The sequence below is a fragment of the Triturus cristatus genome, chromosome 12, assembly GCF_964204655.1.
Source record: "Triturus cristatus chromosome 12, aTriCri1.1, whole genome shotgun sequence".
Lineage (NCBI taxonomy): Eukaryota > Metazoa > Chordata > Amphibia > Caudata > Salamandridae > Triturus > Triturus cristatus.
In genome coordinates, this window is record NC_140595.1 from 202,158,644 (window position 1) to 202,182,516 (window position 23,873).

The 23,873-nt window shown below is 47.5% G+C and overlaps 1 protein-coding gene across 1 annotated transcript in view; it reads left to right on the forward strand.

Moving 5' to 3' along the window:
- The window catches only part of AARS1 (alanyl-tRNA synthetase 1), a 294,909-nt gene that overhangs the window by 244,530 nt on the left and 26,506 nt on the right, over positions 1-23,873 (forward strand). The gene's annotated exons all lie outside the window — the stretch shown is intronic.

Here is a 23,873-nt window from a genome sequence, read left to right on the forward strand (position 1 = left end):
TACCCATGTTGAAGGGTGTCCTCAAACCAGCAAAGGACATCTTCAAGGAGCCCACCAGGGCAAGAGTAATAAACCCCAGGATCGACAAAAAATACAGATCGGCGCCTGGGGACCCTACCTACATTAGAGGCCAGTTACCTCTGAATTCCATTGTAGTGGCGAATGCTCGCAAGAGGGCACACTCGCAAACAAGAGGTGATGCTCCTCCCCCGGACAAAGAGTCCAAGGTGCTAGAGACCTCCGGCAAACGAGTTGCCGCCCAGGCAGCTAACATATGGCGCATTGCCAATACTCAGGCGCTCCTCGCTCGCTACGATCGAGCACACTACGACACATTAGAACAACTACTCCAACATCTCCCTGACCAATTCAAAGAAGGTGCAGAGATCCTCATCAGGGAGGGACAACTCCTCACAAATGCATCCATTAAGTGTGCACTGGATGCCGCGGATACAGCTGCCAGAGCCATAAACACTAGCGTCATGTTGCGACGACACGCCTGGTTGCGAATCTCCGGATTCAAACCTGAGGTACAAAATAACATCCTCAACCAACCTGTCAACCCCGACTACTTATTCGGGCCGGAGGTTGACACCACCCTAGAGAAAATAAAAAAGGACACAGACACTGCAAAGTCCATGGGGGCTCTACAAACGCAGTCCTTTCGGAGCGGCTCCTTTCGTCGCCCCGGAAATAGAGGAGCAGGTAGAGGACAGGGGTCACAGCAAACATACAACAAGGGCAACACACAAACCACCTACGATAAAAACACCCGGGGTGGATATCGTGGCTCCAGCACAAAGGGCAGAGGACGCGGCTACGGCAACACCAGGTCCTCCCCCAAGAACAAGCCGTGACGCCCTCTCCCTTCCTCCCGACCACATAACACCTGTCGGGGGAAGGCTACAAAGGTTCCTGTCCACGTTGAACTCCATCACCACGGACAGGTGGGTCAAAGATATTGTCAAATACGGTTACTGCCTAGAATTAACCTCAACCCCACCCACAATACCTCCAAAAACCGTCCTATGTCCTCAGAGCACTTAACGCTCTTACAGCAGGAGGTGCAAAGTATGCTACTAAAAGGCGCAATAGAGGTCGTACCCGTCCACGAGCAAGGTACGGGGGTGTACTCCCTGTACTTTTTAATACCAAAAAAGGACGGGTCACTCAGACCTATATTAGACCTGAGACCCCTGAACCGGTACATTCTTTCCGAGCATTTTCACATGCTCACTTTACAGCAAGTCCTCCCGCTGCTCAAGCAGGGAGACTTCCTGGCCACACTGGACCTCAAAGATGCGTATTTCCACATACCCATTCACCCCTCACACAAAAAATACCTCGGGTTCACTGTTCAAGGGCAGCACTACCAATTCAAAGTCCTTCCCTTCGGCGTGACAACAGCACCCAGGGTCTTCACAAAGTGCCTAGCTACTGTGGCGGCACATCTACGGAGGCAGCACATACACGTCTACCCTTACCTGGACGACTGGCTCGTTCAAGCAAAGTCAGCCCAGCAATGTGCCAGCCACATGTCCCGCACCATTCACCTCCTTCACAGTCTGGGATTCTCACTAAATTACCCAAAATCCCATCTCCAGCCCGCACACGTACAGCAGTACCTAGGTGCGACTATAGACACTCTGTCGGCCACAGCTCAGCCAAATTTAGTGAGGATCAACAGCATACAAATGCTGATTTCCAAATTCAAACCCCAACACTCCCATCCTGCGCGAGTGTTCATGCAGTTGATAGGCATGATGGCCTCCTGCATTTTCATAGTCCCGCACGCGAGATTACATATGCGCCCGCTTCAGGAGTGCTTAGCACGTCAGTGGAATCAGGCTCAAGGACAGCTGAAAGACCTAGTGTTGGTGAGCGGTCGGGCATACAACTCTCTGCATTGGTGGAATCCACAAAACCTTTGCAAGGGCCGACCGTTCCAAGAGCCTGTTCCACAGATAATACTGACAGCCGACGCGTCTCTCCAGGGATGGGGAGCTCATGTACTCCACTACACAGTGCAGGGACTATGGACAACACAACAAAAGAAGATGCACAGCAACCTTCTGGAACTGATGGCAATCTTCCTGGCAATGAAGGCATTCAAAGTACACTTGTGCAACAAAGTCGTGTTGATCCGGACGGACAACATGACCGCCATGTACTACATACAGAAGCAAGGAGGAACACACTCTCCACAGTTGTCTCATCTGGCTCAGAGCATGTGGAAGTGGGCCATTCAGAGGAACATGTTCCTCATGGCAGAACACCTCCCCGGCAAGGACAACCAGATGGCGGATCTGCTCAGCAGACACAGCCACCAGATGCACGAGTGGGAGTTACACCCATCAGTACTCCAACCGTACTTCCAGCAATGGGGTCATCCAGAGATAGACCTATTCGCCACAAGCGAAAACGCAAAATGCCAAAGCTTTGCCGCCAGGTTCCCACATCCGCAGTCGCAGGGCAATGCGATATGGATGAACTGGTCCGGCAGATTTGTGTACGCTTTTCCCCCAGCACCACTGATACCGCTGGTGGCACGCAAACTCAGACAACACTCACTGACACTCGTCCTGGTTGCTCCAACGTGGGCACGCCAGCCGTGGTACACCACCTTTCTCGAACTTTCCGTGGTGCCGCATCAAAGGCTGCGGATCGAACCCGCGCATTTAACGCAGAACCATGGAGAGATTCAGCACCCAGACCCGCAGCAGCTGAACCTGGCAATCTGGCTCCTGAGGTCCTAGAGTTTGGCTACCTAAACCTGCCACCTGACTGTATGGACATCATTAAGGAGGCCAGGAGACCCACTACCAGAGCTTGCTATGCAGCCAAATGGAAGAGGTTCGTCATTTATTGCAATAATAATGACATTAACCCGCTAGACGCATCCATACAAAACATAATTTGTTACCTCTTACACCTATACCGATGCAATCTGGCGTACACCTCTATACGTGTCCATTTGACCGCCATATCAGCCTATCTGCAGACCAGGCAGCACCTCTCTCTATTCAGAGTGCCTGCCATCAAAGCATTCTTGGAAGGACTCAAACGAGTCATTCCTCCAAGCCACCCACCGGCTCCAATGTGGAACCTCAACTTGGTCCTCACACGCCTGATGGGTCCACCCTTTGAACCTCTACACTCATGCGAGCTTCAATTCCTTACCTGGAAAGTAGCTTTCCTAGTAGCGATCACTTCTTTAAGAAGAGTTAGTGAACTCCAGGCACTAACCGTTCAAGAGCCATTTATACAGGTTCACGCCAACAGGGTCGTACTACGTACCAACCCCAAGTTCATGCCCAAGGTAGTGTCGCAGTTCCACATGAATCAAACTATTGAACTGCCTGTTTTCTTCCAAAACCCACAAACTGTCGCATAAAGAGCACTCCATACACTAGATGTAAAGAGGGCCCTCATGTACTATATCGACAGGACTAAAGTCTTTAGGAAGACAAAACAACTTTTCGTTGCCTTTGCCCCACACCACAAAGGTAACGCTATCTCCAAAGCAGGTATAGCCAGATGGATCGTTAAATGTATTCAAATTTGCTATCAAAAGGCTAAACGCACATTAACGATTCCCCCACGAGCCCACTCAACACGTAAGTTAGGGGCCTCCATGGCTTTCCTAGGAAACATTCCCCTGCATGACATATGTAGAGCAGCCACCTGGTCCACTACACATACATTTACCAAACACTAGTGTGTAGATGTGCAATCAAAACAGCAGGCAGCTGTAGGACAGGCTGTTCTCAAAACCCTTTTTCAGACCGCTGCAGCTGGCACTGGTTGCCGCCGCTAATAGAGGGCACTGCTATGTATTCTATGCACAGATATGAATTCAGCAGCCCACATGCCTCGAACTGAATATGCTACTTACCAGTATGCATCTGTTCTTGGCATGTAGGGCTGCTGACATTCATATCGCCCTCCCTCCTCCCCGGCGCCTGTAGCAGCTGCAGCTCTCAGAATTACTGTAAGCATGGTCATCACTTTCTGTATCTACTCCATCACTGCCACAATGGCGAAAAACAATCTGAGGATGGAGAGGATGCCCATGCGCACTGTAGTCCAGGGGAGGAGTCACCTATCCCAGGATACTCCGAAGACTCTTCCAGGACAACAACGTGCAAACATCCGGACCCAACACTAGGCGGCGATCTATGCACAGATATGAATGTCAGCAGCCCTACATGCCAAGAACAGATGCATACTGGTAAGTAGCATATTCAATACCAGCCTCATCCTTACCCGACCTTCGGCCTTTGCTGCTCCATCCAAACAACACCATTCATTTCAGGAAGCCTTGGTCCTTTGAGTTCCTGCAAAAATACACAAGGCAGATAAGGCCCCTAGCTCCTTACCTCTTGCACCATCTCCTCTACCTTTTGCCCTCCTCACCTCATTCTCTAGAGGATCCACTTGACATTACACTATAAGGATCCCCACATTCTGACATGGTTGGGTAGGGTGGAGGACACATTCGATATTCTACCACAGGATGACCCATGGTACACATATGACATGGAATCACCAGGGGATACACACCCTGCCTATTGCTGTGCCTGCCTCTCCCCTCCTGATGACTCTACATCATATTAGGAACTCATGAAAAGGGCCGCCTCTTTCCATCAGATAGACCTTCACAAGGAGCCCTTAGAGGAGGACTATCTTTTTGAAACACTTTCCTTCACTCGCCGCATCACCCAATATCTCCCAATGCTTACGGGCATGCTTCGTCACACCCCAGAGATTTTTAAAGTGCTTGTCAGAGCTAGAGTCCTAACACCCAGGGTTGCCAATAATTATAAGGCTTTCCCATCTGACCCCATTTATATTCGGGGTCATCTTCCATCAGACTCCCTGGTCATCACCACAGCCCATAAATGAGCTAACTCTTAGGCCAACGGTAATACCCCATCGCCAGATAAAGAAAGTAAGCATATTGATTCAGCCGGAAAAAGGGTGGCAGTGCCATCGGCCAACCACAGGCATATTGCAAAATCTATATGCCTGGTTGCAAGGTATGAGCGTGCCCACTGGATCGAAATGGAGGACCTTCTCCAATACCTTCCTGAAGAGCACAGAAAACTGGGCCAGCAAATTCTATTCGAGAGCAAACTTATTTCATACACATCCATTTGTTGGCACCTAGATTCAGATAGCAATGCTGCTAGAGGGGTAAATAGCATGTTCGAGGCATATGAGCTGCAGAGTTGTACACTTAGCATAGGTCGCCATCTGGTGTTGGGCCCGGATGTTTGCAGTTTGTTTTTCTTCTTGGACCGTCTTTGGAAGTCACGAGTTTGGTGACTCCTCCTTCGGTCCGTACTGCGCATGGGCTTCGGCTCCATCCTCAGATTGTTTTTTTCCGCCATCGGGCTCGGATGTGATACTTCGTGCTCCGGCTTCGAACTTCTACGGTTCCAGCCTCGACGGAAAATCCTCGATTCTTCGAGTCCCTTCATCATCTTCATCTCTCGAAGCGGCACTTTTCCATCCCGTACATCGACACCGGCCTTCGGGCCCTCCGCGACTCCGGTCCCGGCCGATGGAAAGGACTCCGTTTAAAAAGTGCCCAAAATGTGGGTCTAAATTTCCCCACACCGACCTCCATCAGGTGTGTAACCTTTGCCTCTCTCCGGAACACGAGGCTAGAGACTGCCCCGCCTGCAAGTCTTTTCGATCGAAGAAAACGATCCGAGATCGAAGAGCTCGACGCACCATGGCGCACTCATCCTCTGCAGCTCCACCGGACATCTTCGGAGACGACGCCGAAGCTTCGGGGCAGACACACACCGAACGGGGGGAAGACATCGTCAGCGCTTCCGAGGCCGACGACTCAGACCTGGAGGACGTCACACCAGGACAGCGGGCCGTGAGTACTATGCCCCCTCCCAACCCCGCACCGAAAACCAAAGAGACTCCGGTTACTCCCTCGCCTGCCGGCCTGGGCAAAACCAAAGCCTCGATCACCCCACCTTCGGGCCCGGTGTCGAAGCACCCAAAGTCTCACGGCAGCTCGGGATCGAGCCAGCCGACGCACGGTGCCGATAAACAGCATCCGGCACCAAAGCCTGCAAAATCCAGCTCGACTCCGAAACCACCGGTGCCGAAGCCTGGACACTCGGGGCCGACCAAACACAAACAGAAATCGGTCGGCACCGATGCTCCGGCGCCGAAACAGCATTCGACGCCGAAACACACGGAGACCTCGAAAAAGCATGGCGTACACAGAACATCGAAACCTCCGGTTCCGAAATCGCCGGTGCCGACAGACGACTCGGCGCCATTGGCTCTGTTTACACCAGACCCTTTACAAAAGACTTTGTCCAGAGATCCCAAGACTGGCCTTTTGACTGTAATCACTAAGAAACGTCGCCTTCAGGCTCCGGCTCCTCCTCCTCCACCCAAAAAGAGGGACTCAGCTACTTCTCCCCTCAGAGTACCCTCCCCACTGCCACCCCCCCTCCCACCTCCACCCCCTCCACCTTTACCTCACTACGATCCGGCCCCATCCCCAGATCCGGATGACGGGGACCCGGACAATGACCCAGGGGACGCCCCATTGGATTCCACTCCACCAAGGACCCCAGATCCATGGGAGGATTATAATAACCCTGACATACCTAATGCACCTCAAGACGACCTATACCCATCAAGGCCGTCTCCTCCAGAGGACTCTTTAGGTTTCCACCATTTAGTGCAGAGAGCAGCACACTACCATGGGGTGGACATGCACAGTGAACCAGTGGAAGAAGACTTCCTACTGGATACATTTGATTTACAAGACCGTTCCACTGCTATTTTACCCATGCTTAAGGGTGTCACCAAGCACGCTACAGAGGTATTCAAAGACCCTGTCAGAGCCAGAGTACTAAACCCTAGAATAGAGAAGAAGTACAAGGCGGCACCCACAGACCCTGCATACATCAAGGGCCCTGCTCCCCTAGATTCCCTAGTTGTCTCCACAGCTAGAAAGCGGGCTAACTCCCAATCCTCAGGAGATGCCCCACCGCCAGACAAGGAATCTAAACTTCTGGACGCGTCTGGTAAACGCACCGCCTACCAGGCTGCAAACATGTGGCGCATTGCAAATACACAAGCACTGCTTGCGCGATATGATAGAGCACACTATGACGAACTAGAGGCTCTTATGCAGCACCTTCCAGAAAAATACAAGCGCCAAGCTCATGACCTGATACAGGAGGGCAAACTAATCACAAACACCTCCATTAAGTGTGCCCTCGATGCAGCAGACACTGCTTCTAGAGCCATAAATACCAGTGTCCTGCTTCGCCGCCATGCCTGGCTCAGGATATCAGGGTTCAAGCCTGAGGTCCAGACATCAATACTCAATCACACCTTTGACCAGCAAACACTCTTTGGCCCAAAGGTAGACGAAGCGCTAGAAAAAATGAAGAAAGATACAGACACAGCGAAGTCTATGGGAGCGCTCCAAACACAAGCCTCTAAGCGTTCCTTTCGACGCTCGTCCTTTCGTGGCACAGGTAGAGGCTCCTCCACCGATAATGCCTCTACCTCCTACAAATCCCCTCCTCAAAATACCTTTTCAAAGGGCAACCAAAGAGGTGGTTACAGAGGCAACAACAATAAGGGCAGGGGCAAAACCAACAACACCCGTTCTGCCACCCCACCCGCACAATGACTCCCCCCCCGCTCCCCCCAGACCATTCCACCCCGGTCGGGGGCAGACTACAAGATTTTATTCACGTATGGGAGTCCATAACATCGGACAAATGGGTGACCCAAATCATTCGGTCAGGGTACTGTCTCGAGCTAACATCTACCCCACCCAACATCCCACCAAGGCACCGCCCAATGTCCCAAGAACATTCCACACTGCTCAAACAAGAGGTACTCTCGCTCCTCCAGAAACACGCTATAGAGCAGGTACCCGTCAATCAACGAAATCTAGGGGTCTACTCCCTATATTTCTTAATCCCAAAGAGAGACGAGACCCTCAGACCCATTCTGGATCTCCGCCCTCTAATTGCCTACATACATTCAGACCACTTTCACATGGTCACCTTACAACAAGTCCTCCCACTCCTCTGCCAGGGAGACTTTCTCACAACACTGGATCTGAAAGACGCGTACTTTCACATTCCAATACACCCCTCTCACAGGAAATACCTCAGGTTCGTGGTGGACGGGCAACATTACCAATTCAAGGTTCTCCCCTTCGGGGTCACCACTGCACCACGGGTGTTTACCAAATGCCTAGCAGTAGTAGCAGCACACCTCAGACGTCAACATATTCACGTCTTCCCTTACTTAGACGACTGGCTGATAAAAGCCGCGTCCTACCACCGATGCGTGCAACATACAAACAGCACCATCCAACTGCTTCATCAGCTAGGCTTCACGGTGAACTACCAAAAGTCCCACCTCATACCATCTCACACGAAGCAATATCTCGGGGCCACTATAGACACCTCAAAAGGTATTGCCTATCCAAACTCAGCCAGAATCACCGGCATTCTAGCCTTACGCAAAATATTCCTTCCTCAACACTCTCTCCCAGCAAGAGTGTTTATGAAGCTCATAGGGATGATGGCATCTTGCATCTTCATAGTGCCCCATGCAAGACTCCACATGCGTCCACTTCAGGAGTGCCTAGCACAACAGTGGAACCAGGCCCAGGGTCAGCTGACGGATCTGGTGTTGGTGGACGGCCGCACACATCACTCTCTGCAGTGGTGGAACACCACAAACCTTTCCAAAGGACGGCCGTTCCTGGACCCGGTTCCTCAAGTGACTCTAACAGCGGACGCATCGCTCTCCGGCTGGGGAGCGCACCTCTTACACCTCACAATGCAAGGTCTATGGACGCCACAGCAAAAAACGCTCCACATCAACCATCTGGAGCTTTTGGCGATCTTTCTAGCCCTAAAATCTTTCCAAAAGCAGATCTCAGGCAAAGCAGTCCTCATTCGCACAGACAACATGACTGCGATGTATTATATACAGAAACAGGGGGGGACACACTCTCCCCAGCTCTCCCGCTTAGCCCAGAGCATATGGAGATGGGCAATTCCCCAAAACATCTTTCTCCTGGCACAGCATGTTCCAGGCGTACAAAACACCATAGCAGATCTGCTCAGCAGACAGACTCAACAACTACACGAATGGGAACTGCATCCACAAGTTCTTCACCCATTCTTCCAACAGTGGGGGCATCCTCAAATAGACCTCTTCGCCACCCACGAAAACAAAAAATGCCCAAGCTTCGCCGCCAGATACCCACACCCATTGTCCAAGGGCAATGCGATATGGATGAACTGATCAGGCAGATTTGCATACGCCTTTCCACCTCTCCCACTAATTCCATTAGTGGTCAGGAAACTACAACAGCACTCCCTCACACTCATTCTGGTAGCTCCAACGTGGGCGAGGCAGCCGTGGTACACCACGCTACTACAACTATCAGTGGTACCACATCAAAAACTGTACCTATCCCCATGCCTCCTAACCCAGAACCATGGAGAAATCAGGCACCCGGACCCAGCTCAGCTCAACCTGGCGATCTGGCTCCTGAAATCTTAGAATTCGGGTACCTTAATCTTCCCCCTGATTGCATGAACATCATCATGGAAGCCAGACGTCCTACCACTAGAGCATGCTATGCCGCAAAGTGGAAAAGATTTGTAATGTACTGCCGTAACAATACAATCAACCCTTTAGATGCATCCATACAGCATATCATATGCTATCTGCTCCATCTTCACAGGTGTAACCTGGCATATTCATCCATACGCCTACACCTAGCAGCGATCGCTGCCTATCTACAAAACAGACAGCATTTATCTCTCTTCAGAGTGCCCGCTATTAAAGCCTTCATGGAAGGCCTTAAACGAGTAATTCCTCCCAGGGCACCACCCTCCCCTGTATGGAATCTAAATTTAGTCCTTACACGACTTATGGGTCCACCCTTCGAACCAATGCACAAATGTGAGCTACAATTTCTCACCTGGAAAACAGCTTTCCTTGTAGCTATCACTTCCCTTAGAAGGGTTGGTGAAATACAAGCGTTCACCATACAGGAACCCTACATACAAATGCATCACAGCAAGGTCATACTTCGCACAAATCCGAAGTTCCTGCCCAAAGTCATTTCCCCCTTCCACCTCAATCAATCAGTGGAATTACCTGTCTTCTTTTCGCAACCCCAATCTGTTGCGGAAAGGGCCTTACACACACTGGATGTGAAAAGGGCGTTGCTATACTACATACAAAGAACGCAACCCTTCAGGAAGACCAAACAGTTGTTCGTTTCCTTCTCTCCACCACATAAAGGCAACCCCATCTCAAAATCAGGGATAGCTAGGTGGATTGTAAAATGCATACAAATTTGCTATCAGAAGGCAAAGAGAACATTATCTGTTCCCCCTAAAGCCCACTCTACAAGAAAGTTAGGGGCTTCTATGGCTTTTCTAGGGAATATACCCTTAGATGACATATGCAAGGCAGCCACATGGTCTACACCGCACACATTCACAAAACACTACTGTGTAGATGTGCACTCCCAGCAGCAAGCTAGGGTGGGCCAGGCTGTACTAAAGACACTTTTTCAAACAGCTGCAACGGATACCGGTGGTCGCCGCTAAGGTTGGGTACTGCTATATAATCTATGCTAAGTGTACAATCTGCAGCTCATATGCCTCGAACGGAATATGCTACTTACCAGTATGCATCTGTTCTTGGCATGTAGAGCTGCAGAGTTGTACACGCCCACCCGCCTCCCCGGCTACCTGTATCCGTTCCAGTACATCTTATTTAGATACTACACACATGGGTTTCTCACTGTGATTACCAAGCTCCATCATTTCCCTGTTGGCGAAAAACAATCTGAGGATGGAGCCGAAGCCCATGCGCAGTACGGACCGAAGGAGGAGTCACCAAACTCGTGACTTCCAAAGACGGTCCAAGAAGAAAAACAAACTGCAAACATCCGGGCCCAACACCAGATGGCGACCTATGCTAAGTGTACAACTCTGCAGCTCTACATGCCAAGAACAGATGCATACTGGTAAGTAGCATATTCCTTTTCTCCAAAGGCATGCATGACTCCGCATTTCTGGCTTAAAGCCAGATATCTTCTGAGCCTGCCTTTTGATTTCGGCCACCTTTTTGGTCTCCAAACTTTAGAAAAAATAAAAAAGGACACAGATATGACAAAAGCAATTGGAACACTGGAAACCCCAGCACCCCGTAGTTCCTTTTGCCGACCCTTCTACCGTAGAGGTTCAAAGACCACCTCCTCTGAAACCCTCACCTCTTATCAGTACACCCAGAGGCCAACAGTCCTCTGACAGAGGTTATTTTAGAGGGTCCTACAGAGGCAAAAACTCCAGAGGAAAGAGTTGTTCAAACCCGGACTTTCCTCTTCTGCCCCAACTATATAACACCTGTCGGTGGATGACAAAAAAATGTCTTACCCTTATGGCGAACTGTCACCTCAGACCAGTGGGTGTTGGATACTATCCAACATGTTTGTCTGGAGCTCTCAGCCATACTCCCACCATGCCACTTCGCAAACAGACTATCAGTGGAACACCAAACCCTGCTTAAAGACAAGGTCAAAGCTCTCCTACTCCAAGGGGCTATAAAACCTGCCCCCAACCATCACCAGGGTACAGGAGTAAACTTGCTATACTTCCTCATACCCAAAAAGGACAGGTCCTCCTAGCCCATTTTAGACCTCAAACCCCTAAATGAATACATCCCTTCAGAACACCTTCACAGGGTATCTCCAGGAGGTCATTCCTCTTCTCCAGCAAGGCAACTGTATGGCTGCGCTATATCTAAAGGACGCTTATTTCCCCATTCCAATACACCCAGCACATCGCCAATATCTCATGTTTGTGGTATGCAGAAGGCACTACCAGATCAAAGTCCTCCCCTTTGGGGTCGCTAGTGCACCTCCGGTATTCACCAAGTGCCTTGCAGTGGTAGCTGCTTATCTACACAGACAGGGCATCCATGTCTTTCCTTATCTGAATGATTGGCTCATCAAAGCTGCCACAAACACACGCAAATTACAATAGATCTACTTTATCGCTTAGGGTTCACCATCAACACCACCAAATCCCACCTCCAACCCCTACAGATCCAGCGTTACCTAGGCACTATTCTCAACACAGGAATAGGGTTAGCTTATCCCAGTTCTGCAAGGATACAATCTTTTCAAGCATGGATTCCCTTGTTCCAACCAAATCAACAGCTCACAGTTAGGACAGTCATGTGTTTTTTAGGCATGATGGTCTCGTGCATAGCTATATTACCTTAAGCAAGGCTTCACGTGTCCGTTGCAGGCATGTTTAGTGCAACACAGACAGAGGGTCACTTGGCTTACCTGGTGTTGATTTGCCGATGCATTCATCATTCTCTGCAGTGGTGGATCACCAACAACCTCTTGCGGCGCGGCCTTTCCTAGATCTGTTCCGCAGACCATTCTTACAACAGACGCATCACTCACAAGGTGGGGGTGCACACTAAAAGAATTTAACCCTGAAAGGTCTGTGGGTGACCAAATACCTGGGTCTCCACATCAACTGCTTAGAGCGCCTAGCTGTTCACTTAGCGTTGAAAGCCTTCCTGTCTCACCTAACAGGAAAAGTTGTCCTTGTCCAGACGGATAATATGACAGCCATATACTAACCTCAGAAACATGGGGCGGAGTGAGGGGACATGTTCTTCACAACTGTCTCAGCTATCTCAAGCCATTCGGAGTTGGGCTCTCCGTCACAACATTCACATGTTGGCGAAGTACCTTCCAGGAATGGACAACCGTTTTGCCGACCTCAGCAGAATGCGGCAGAAAGAGAACTTCACCTGCACTTAGTCTTCCGCAAATCGGCGTTTCCTCAAATAGCTCTGTTCGTAACCGTGGACAACGGTAAATGCCCAAACTTTGCATCCAGGTTTCCACACCCACAGTCCAGTGGCAATGCTCTATGGATATTTGCCTACACTTTTCCTCCTTTCCCACTTCAATTTGTGGTTCGGAGGCTTCGACAAACGTCTCATTCTCATCCTGATAGCTCCCACATGGTCTCAACAGCCCGATTCACAACTCTGCTTGACCTTTCTGTAGTCTCAACCACCCCCTCCCCCACCCCCACCCACAGGCTAGACCTTCTCATGCAGAACTATGGAGAAATCGGGCACCCAGATCCCAGGTCTTTTAACCTGGCGATCTGGCTCCTGAGGTCATTGAATTTGGATAACTTAATCTTCCCCCTGAGTGCATGAACATTCTCAAAGAAGGCTGCAGACCTACTACTCGTGCATGCTGCGCGGCCAGATGGAAAAGGTTTGTCCTCTACTGCCATTTCAAACAAATTGACCCTTTTCAAGCTACAGTACAAAACATTGTCTGTTATTTGCTTCACTTACAAATTTCTGGCCTAGCCTTCTCCTCCATCCGGTTGGATCTAGCTGCAGTAGCTGCCTATCTTCAAAATTGGCAACACATCTCAAAATACTAGTAATTAAGGCTTTTATGGAAGGTCTCAAGAGTGATTCCACCACGTGTTTCACCAGCAGCCTCTTTGAATCTTAACATTGTACTCACACGACTCACTGGCACTCCATTTGAGCCCCTTCTCTCATGCCCCCTTCAATTTATCTCTTGAGGGTGCCATTTTTTGTTGCTTACGCATCGCTCGGGCATGTTGGTGAGCTTCAGGCATTAACCCTGCAAGAACCCTTCCAAGTACATAGGGACAGGGTTGTCCTCCGCACCAACCCAAAATTGTTACCAAAGGGGGTGTCTCACTTCCATCTCAATCAATCAAATGGCCTACCTGTCTTTTTCCCACAACCATACTCTGTTCTGTAGCAGGCTGTCCATACTTTGGATGTCAAGAGCCCTCATGTACTGTATTGAAAAGACAAACTTTTAGAAAAACTCAACAGCTTTTTGTTGCATTTTCCCAACCCTGTAAAGGAAAGGTTATAGCCAAATCAGGCCTTGCCAGATGGATAGTTACATTTATTCAGACATGTTATACTAAAGCTAAAGGGACTTTACCAGCTCCTCCCACAGCACACACTACTCAAAAGAAAGGAGCCTCTATGGCCTTCCTGTGAAACCTTTCAAAAGCTGATCTATGTAAAGCAGCTACCTGGTCTTCACCACACACTTTACCAAAACACTACTTTGTGGCTGTTCTAGCACGCCAACAGGCCAGTGTTGGCCAGGCAGTGCTACGTACACTATTCCAAACAACTGAAGCACCCACAGGTTAGCCACCGCTTTTGGGGAGGACTGTCTTACAATCTATGCACAGCATGTGTATCTACAGGCACACTTCTCAAACGAAAAATGTTACTTACCCTGTAAGCATCTGTTTGTGGCATGTAGTGCTGTAGATTCACATGTGCCCACCCTCCTCCCAGGACACCTGTGTCCGTTACAGTATGTTCTAATATATCCCTTTTTCCTCTTCTGCATAGACCTCTCTTATCTATCATCTCGTTCACACACTGTCCTCACCCGCCATGCAGGAAAACAATCTTAACAATGGAGTTGATGCCAATGCTCATTATCACTAGGGGAAGTAGTCACTTTACCTTATGACTCGAAAGACTATTCAAAGAAAAAGAACTTGCACGCATCCAGTCCCAACACTAGATGACATATGTACGTACAGCATCTGAATCTATAGCACTACTTGCAACTAACAAATGCCTACAGGATAAGTATTATTTTCCTTTTGTGACTTTATTTTTATCATTTGTGGAGTTGTTTGCCGAAAGGTGGGTTCAAAAACAGTTTTGAAAAAAGATTGGGAAATTTAGGATTACGAATTTCAAATTATAAATCTGGAATGGGAACCTAACTAACTGTTCAGAGTATCATTTGGCGTGTTGGCCATTTTCTGTTGCTTGCAGATCCCAGACATTGCTGCGAAAACATTTTTCTGGGCACCAGGGGCGGCATGGTGGGTATACCACAACTTTGAATGTGAGCTGTGGATATGCCCCTCAAAACCCCTGAAACCTTCCTGCCCCACACCAAGAGACTGCATATGTGTGTGAAACATCCACAGACATGAGATCAATGTCTCCGGACAGATTTGTCAAACTTTGGGCCGCACATTTAAACTTAGGTTGTCCGAATTGTTTCAGTGAATCTGCTAACTTGCAAGAATATCTGCAGACCAGAAACCCATAAAAGCAAGTGATTCTGGACAGGATTAGTGGGTACACAATGCTGCCAAAGCTCACATCTTGCCAAGGGTCTGGCCTTGTAAAACTGGGAATGACCATAGGCCATGTCACATGCCCACTGGTGTTGGCGTAGAAAGGAGCAGTTTAGGCCAATAGCCACATGCTTCGACAGCTACTTAACATGGGCTGCTGTTACTCAAAGAGGGGTAACATCTTGTGCCACAAGCATTGTCCAATGGACACTGGAGGGGGGAGTTTGAGGTAAGGAGCAGAGGTAGAGATTGCATCCAATGAATAATGGGCAAGACCAGTGGTTACGACTGTGTATACCTGTGATTAGTAGGGGCAGTGAGGATAGGCCAGAGGTAGAGCCAGTGCATTGGGTTGAGAAGCAGAAAATGTATAGTTGTTTCATGGTGTGTCCTTCACCTGGAGCTTTTTAGTCCTATCCAAAAGCTGTACCAATGGGTGTGTAGGGAAAGAGGGCATACTTGTAGAGCACAGCTGCAGGTTGCGTATAGAGCATTCCAACGGCTCTTGCTAGCGGTACTAACACAGGGTACAGACAAATCTCAAGATCACCAAACAGTCACTTTAAAAAAAACACAGTTAATAATGGAACTTTATAATAGTCTACTGAGATCCGTCAGTCAAACAAGCTTTATTTGATTTAAAATAAATCATAAAAGCACATAATAAAAAATTCATCATAAAAACATATGTAGAACACTTTACGAAAGAGAGGAAAAATGTATTCACAAAAAATATTTAAAAAAATAGCAGCACCCCAATTGTTTTAGTACAACTAAAGTAGTTCAGGAATATTAAAAATGTTTAGACCAGACAATAAACAATAGAGCAACCCTCCCTGATCCATACTTCATTCTTATTGCAGTTGCTCCTCTGATAACATTTAAAACTGCACAACAAATGTCCATTGAGTCCAAAGACAGGAGAAATCTATAACCTTCTGTATAAGAACAGGGCTGGAAAGAATCAGTCATTAACTAACATTATAAAGAAGACCATAGAAGTTCCCTGAAAAAGTTAGTTGAAGGGATGTACTAATTAGAATGCATGGCTTAAAATCTACTGATATTCACTGGTTATTGTGAGCTGCACAACCAATGACCACATTGAAGTGGAATGCTCTAAATCCCACTTCTGTTTGCCAGCAGTGGGGGTGGAGTAGAATCCCCCACCCCTAGGAAAAAAATCCAAAGGTTAAAGTGACCTTAGCTAGGTGAAAAGGCTAGTTTAAACTTAACATTTTAAACTATTAAAAAAAACACTGAAATTCGTTAGTTATTTCAAGTAACTACTGTAACTCATCCCCTACCATACACAGCGTTGTCGTCAATCATGTCCCTTCACTTTCAGAGCATCACTAAACCTCGGCCCAACGTACCTCTCAGCCAGGTTCACCCCTTATACCACGACCAGAACCCTTAGGTCCTCATCAGCAAACTTCCTCAAGCCCCCCTGTTTTAGGTATAAAACAAAGGGAGGAAAAATAGTAGCAGCCATGGGAACAAAAGCCTGGAACCTCTTGCCAACCCACCTGACACAGGCAGGAAGGCACTGAAAACTTGGATTTTTGGATCTCCTGACGATTTCTGCCTATCTCTCATATAAGGCCCTAGCTGCTTCCTCTCACCCTTCCTCCAACTAGCGCCATCATGCTCCTTTCGGAGTGACAGCCCATGCTCTATAAATACAGCACTGACATCAAATCAAATGTAATTTCAGTTTAAATCGATGCGGTTATAGAATGTGTCATGAGTGTTGTAATGTGCGAGTCATAAGCAGTGCATGGAAAGGGCATGAGTTATAGTTACTTGAAATAACTGTAAGTGGTGCATTTCAGGGGTTTTAATAGTCTAAAATGTTGTTTAAACTAACATTTTCACATAACTTTGGTTTTTCAGTGAATTTGAGTTTTTCATTTTTAAATGTAAACTAAGTTATTATTACTATACCTAAATATAACATCACTTTAACCTTGGATTTTTCTGTGAATTTCTAGGCTTTTTGTTTTTGTTACGCAAATTAATATTTTATTACCGTACGTAAGTATATCAAACCCTCCGCACAGCCTTGGGCCGTATGCAAAATGGGGTTGCAAGACCTAGCTGCAACCCCCCCATGAAGACAGCCAACCCCTGTCTGCAAATGAGCTTTGGCCGTGAGCTACAGGGAGTTGACCGCAGGGCCTGGGCTGCAGCAAGGCTGTATACTCCAACCCCTTGCTGTCCATGGCCTTTGGCTGTGTGTGGTATTGGGTTGTCTGCAGAGCCTGGTCTGTGGGCAGCCCATTCGCTAACCCACCACAGGATGCCACCTCCTGCTGCGTATGGACTTCGGCCATGAGCGCCGTGAGGTTAGCTGCAGGTCCTTGCTGCAGCCAACACCCCTCGAGCAGCCACACTTTGGAACCCCTGTAAGTCCCTAGTAAGTAGTACCCCTAGTACTTAGGGCATGGGTACCAAAGAGGGTCCCTAAGTGCTGCATCATTTATTATGCCACCCTAAGGAACCCCCATACAAATTGCATGCAGCCTGCCATTGCAGAGTGCGTGTCATGGTGCAACCTATGAGTGAAAACGCGACGTGGAACACAGTGTGCCATGCCAGAGTCACTGAGTCAGGGTGCATTATATTACATGTGATGGCATATCTGCATGTGTGTATGTATACAGATATGCCCCTGTTCTGTCTGTTCAATTGCTAGATGGTACAAGTGAACAGGGAAGCCAACTTAAGTACATGTACTGGGCGCACTGGTCATTAAGAGTTCACCTGCTACATGATGGCTTTACTGCAACCTATTGTGTTTGGTATCAAACACCTTGTCTTAGTAAATCTGTATTGTTGCCAGTACAAGATTTATTATGACATGCACTCAGAGGATGCCTTAGAGATGCCCCCTGAAAAACCTACCAGTGTCTAGCGTGCTGACTGACAGGTCTCGTCCAGCCTGCCACCGCAGACAAGTTTCTGACCTCCTGCAGGTAAGATCCCACACACTCTGAGGCTCCGGAGGAAGGTGTTCACACCTCCAGCAGGATGGCTATGTATTTATCATATCAAGGACAGAGGCTTCAAAGTCCCTGCTGCCTTTGATATGCGACTTCAGCTTCCCCCAGACCGGGGAGATGCCATCCCCTGTCCTGAGGCCCATTTGACATCAGGACAGGCGGGACATTAGCTATGCTACTAGGTGTGTTGCACCCAAGCTAGTCACACCCCTAAGGTGGCCTATTTGATGTGCTCCATGAAAGAAGGCTTCCATCATTTTGTTTTTGGTGGAATTTGGAACTCTGGGACAGGGTTATGCCCGCTCCCCACAGGAAGTGCCATATAGTGGGTGTAGTGACCCCAAGGGTAAGTAGTACATTGGCTACTACCCTTCACTCCCCTTAATGCCCCTAAATTCAGTATTTAGGTGCCCTCCTGACACCAGGAACTCCGATTCGTATGACTAAAGAAAAAGGACAAAGATGAGCCAAAGAGCCAAAACGTGTGGACTAGCTGTGGACTTGGCGCCAAACCTTGCCTGCCTGCTCCTGTCTCGACACTGGCAAAGACCTGAATCGCCCTGCAGCTGTGTGTCTTCCAAAAGTCTCGGAGGGCTGCCATCACTTTGCCGACCAGCCAGCATTTCCCTTGAAGTGGAGGTGCCACTTGCCTGCAGGCACAGACTGCATTGACCTGGTACACCGTTCTGCTGAACCCCGGGTCCACCGAGGGAGCAGTATCCCAGAAGGCGGTCTCAGTGCTCCAGGAAGTCAGATCTGTCTCCCTACCAAATTTGGAGACGCTAGGACCACCAGGAGTCGTCCTGCACCAATACCCGGTGTACCGAGCCCTTGCAGCTGCTGGGGCTTGTTTAGTATCCAGCCCGTACACCAACACTGCCAAGACAGACCTACTGACAGAGAGCTCTTAAGTTATTAGCAAACCAAAAAACGGTCTTCCTATGGTAACTAGGCCCCAACTATAACTACCCAGTGGCAACTGCCACTTTGTGTAGTGTGTGTGTGTGTGTGTATATGTATGTGTGTGTGTATATATATATATATATCTTCCTGCGAACCCAGCTGTCGAGATATACAGTATTGTTAACATTCATTTCTCAAAAACTACTGAACAGATTTACACCAAATCACAAAAAGCGTGCTATCTGGACCAAGAGCTAGCCTTCTGCCAAATTTGGTATCCTTCTATTCTGCAGTTTTCATGGTATCGCAATTCAATTTTGCTTTGGAAAATTCCATTGTGCACACTGCTTTCCCTTAATTAAAAAGTAAGGCCCCAGGAGATGGGTCTTCTAAACCCGTAGTGGGTCGGGGAAGCATTTCCCTCTTCCTTTTTTGTCAAATAATCCCAGGGGATGGGTCTGCATAAGTGCAGCCAGAAGGTTGTGTGTAGCATGGGGTTGGCTGCCCTGGGGGAAGGGGGTAATATAATATTATTAACGTATGGTACTAAAATATTACTTTACGTTAAAAAAAACTAGAAATTATCTAAAAAAAAAAAACACAATGAAGGTTAAAGTGGTTATTGTTAGAATATTTCAATGACAACGTAAAGTTTTTTAAACTAAACAAAACCACTGAAATTCACCAGTTAGATTTTATTTATTGTAACTATAACTTGTGCACTAAGGTAACTATTACTTGCGCCTTTGCCATGTACAACTAGTTACCCTGCATATTACAGAACTCATGACATGTTGTAGAACATCAGTTATAAAATCACTGCGACATTTGAAATAACATGATTAAGGAAAATATTGTGCATGGCCTGGGCAGGAGTTATAGTTACTTTAGGGCATGAGTTATAGTTACTAGAGATAACTATAACTAGTGAATTTCAGTGTTCTCGTTTTAAACGTTACATTGTCACTGAAATTTTCACCCATTTATAATTTCACTTCAACCTTTGTTTATACTTGAAGATAAAGGGTCACAAGAAAACGGCCAGCCAGGGCCCAAAGCCAGGTCTCAAATAATGAATCAAAAAGAAACAAAATATCGAAGAAACAAGTGACTGAAATAGACGGACTCACCAAAGGACAACATATATATTTTCACTATATTATATTCCTGCCATCTAGTAGTCGTCTCAGACGTTTGCAAGTTGTTTTTCTTTGAATGTTCTTGAGTCACGAGGAGCTGTATGGCTCCTCCTCTCAGTTTATAATACGCATGTGTTCCGACTCCATGGTGACTTAGTGGACTAAAGCGTCCACTGTAGGGGCCTGTGTTTGACCTCATGGTCACAAGTTCAAATCCCGGCGGGTCCACTCAGCCTTTCATCCTTCTGAGGTTGATAAAATGAGTACTATTGAGTTGAGTAACAATAAACATCTGTTATTGAGCGCCAAGATACCTTTACGGGTGAATGTACGTTCTACAAATACAAATGCTAGGATATGTTAAGAAACCATCCGCTAGCCCACACTTTCCAACTACAAACCCATCTCCCTCCTACCATAACCAGCAAAGGTGTTGGAAAAACTGATCAACCAAGGTCTCATCGACCACCTCCGCAACCAGCAGCTCTTTTATGCAACAAAGTCTGGATTCATGCCTAACCACAGTATAGAAAATCACTCATTGCCATCATAGAGGACATTCCCATGATCCTTGACAGAGGAGACACAACAACCCTCATTCTCCTGGACCTCTGCTCTGCAGCATTTGATACAGTCTCACACCCCATCCGGCCCCTGCAGGAAATTGGCATGCAAGGACTTTCTCCGCTGGATCTGCTCCTTCTTAATGGATAGAGCACAAGCTATCAGCCTGGCACCTTATGCCTCGAAGCCCACAAATTTATCTGCAGAGTCCCTCAAGGTTCATCGCTCAGCTCTACCTTCAATGCATACATGATTCCTCAGGCCAGTGCCATCCGCACACACAACAGCCTCATCCTCTCCTATGCAGACAACGCAGAACTCATACTCTCCCTCTCGGACAATACCCCCAACACAAACAGGTTCACCACCTGCATGACCAAAGTCGCTAACTGGATGAAAGGCAACTCTCTCAAGCTCAACATGGACAAAACAGAAGTAGTGATTTTCGGCAAGAACACCTCACCATGGGAATCCAACTGATGGCCGGCCGAACTCGGACCCACACCCATAACCCATGCCAGGAATCTCCGAATATTCATCAACTGCAAACTGGAATTTACTGCACAAGTCCACGCCATTACTGCATCCTGCTTCCACGCCCTGGGAACACCTTCTATGTCAGGATTCCCATGTAACTGACTAGAAGATTACAGACCATCCAGAACTCAGCCGCCAGACTCATCCTCAGACTCCCACACAGAACTCACATTACACCACACCTTATGGGACTACATTGGCTTTCACCACACAAGCGCTAAATTCAAACTCCTCATACATGCACATTCAAAGCACTCCACAACTGAGGCCCCACCTACGTGAACAGTCTCATCTCCCTCCACCAACCATCCAGTCACCTCCGCTCTGCAGGACTCCTAATCGCCAACTTCCTATGCATACACAGAACCAGATCAGTAGGGTAAGCGTGCTTGCATCGCTCCTAAGGCGTGGAAAGACTTTCCTTTCCACATCAGAGCCACCTCCTCTCTTCTTGAATTCCTCAAGAAGCTGAAAACCTAGCTTTTCAATTAACCAGCCTACCATATGTTGGACTAGACACACACAGACACCACCAATGACAGCGCCCTAAAGTTCAGCTACCTAAACCTACTGTGGAATATATATCCATCCATAAAGAGGACAGGTACCCTACAACCAGTGCCTGTTACACAGCAAAGTGGCAAAGATGTGTCCACTACTGCATTGCCAATAAATCTGACTCTTTAAACCCCACAGTACAAGAGATTGCTACCAACCTTCTCCACCTACAGAAGGCAAGCTTAGCTCACACATCTCCCCGCCTCCATCTAACTTCAGTGCCAGCTTGCATTGTCAATGTTTGGAATCCTCGTTTATACCACTATGAGCCACTCTAACTCCTTTTTGGAACCTGTACATAGCGTTTCCCACATTTATGGGGCCATCATTTAAACATTTGCACTTGTGTCCTCTACAGTTCCTTTTATGGAAAGTAGCCTTCCTAGTCACCATTACCTACCTTAGGCTCATTAGCAAGTTACAAGTCCCTACCACCCTAGAACCCTTTGTATGGGTTCATAAAGATAGGGCAGTTCTCAGAACTAAGCATAAGTTCTTCATAAGGTAGTATCCACTTTCTGTCTCAACCAAAATATAGAACTTCCAGTGTTCTTCCCACAGCCTGATTCTGTGGCAGAAAGGGCATTAGATACTTCAGATGTCGAAAGGTCTCTAATGTACTTCATAGACCAAACCAATGTAAAAATCAGACCAACTATTTGACTCATTCAATAAGAGTTTTGCTGGCCAAAGGTATACTGGCGCACTCTCCTAAGTTGCTTGTCAGTATAGTGACAAAATACCGTCCATTGCATGGTATTCTGCAAGGTAAGAGCAGCAGCCACAATGCATACTCCTCAAGAAGGGAAACCAAGACCTAAGATTCTTAATGTGAGATGCAACCACTTCTGAAGAAATCACTGTGTGATAACCAATGACTTAACTAGAGCCATTAGAGTAAATGCAAAAGTCTTGTACAGAAAATATAATTTGTTAATATGTGCAGGAGTTCATGTGTTCCAGGGTACATGTAGGTCAATAAAGAGTTTACCACTCCCTGACCCCATAAAAGGATGAGGAGAGATACAAAATAGGGTAAAAGCAAACCAGGTTAAAATGATTTCTCATCTAGGACGACATTCACTAGACTGGTTTTGTCAACCTGATGATTGCCGTTTTAGATAAAAAGTTCATCAATAGAGGTTTAACTATATGGGTTAATCAGAGAAGGTTTGTTTCAGGTTGGGTTTTCGAGCAGTACACCCACAGAAAGGGAGAAGGGCACATCCAGTCCAATTGACAATGCTGGGAGAAAATATTTGTTATTAGACACACAGCCATCTTATTTCTCTTGTGAGAAGCACCTTCCACAATTGGGCTGCAATTTTGCAGAGCTCCTAATACAAAAAACATCAATAGGTTCAAAAATGGGAGCTAAAAACAAGAGTTCTGCACAGTTAGTTTCAGTAGTGTGGGACACTGACTTCTGTCTTTTCTCAAGAAAGAAAAATGTTGATGCTTCCCCTCTGGTAAACCCCATACTCTGTCCCTGGAGAATACTCTCTGGATGGAATGGTAAGCAGCATGTGTTTGTACTTTTCCACCTCTGCACCCTCTTCAAAATGTCATGTAGAAAATGTGTTGTGCTCCTACGACCGTGATCCTCTGCTCCAGTTTGGACCCGTTGGTCATGAGCCAGGCTGCCACTAGAGATGTTAGTACATCCGTTCCAAAAGTTGCCTCATTAGTCATTTGCTGAGCCAACTTGAAGGAAAACACTTGCATCCAAATCCACAGTCAACAAAGAAGCAATTTGGCAGCTGAGATATCGGTGTTTGATTAGTTGCAGCTCCATACAGAATGTATGGACATCTTAAGGAAGCGCCATCCCAATTTATTAAAAAAAGTATTTGTAGCAAAGTGGAGATGGTTTTATCTATTCCATTAAATTGCAGGACCTTTTTTGCATTACAAATTTT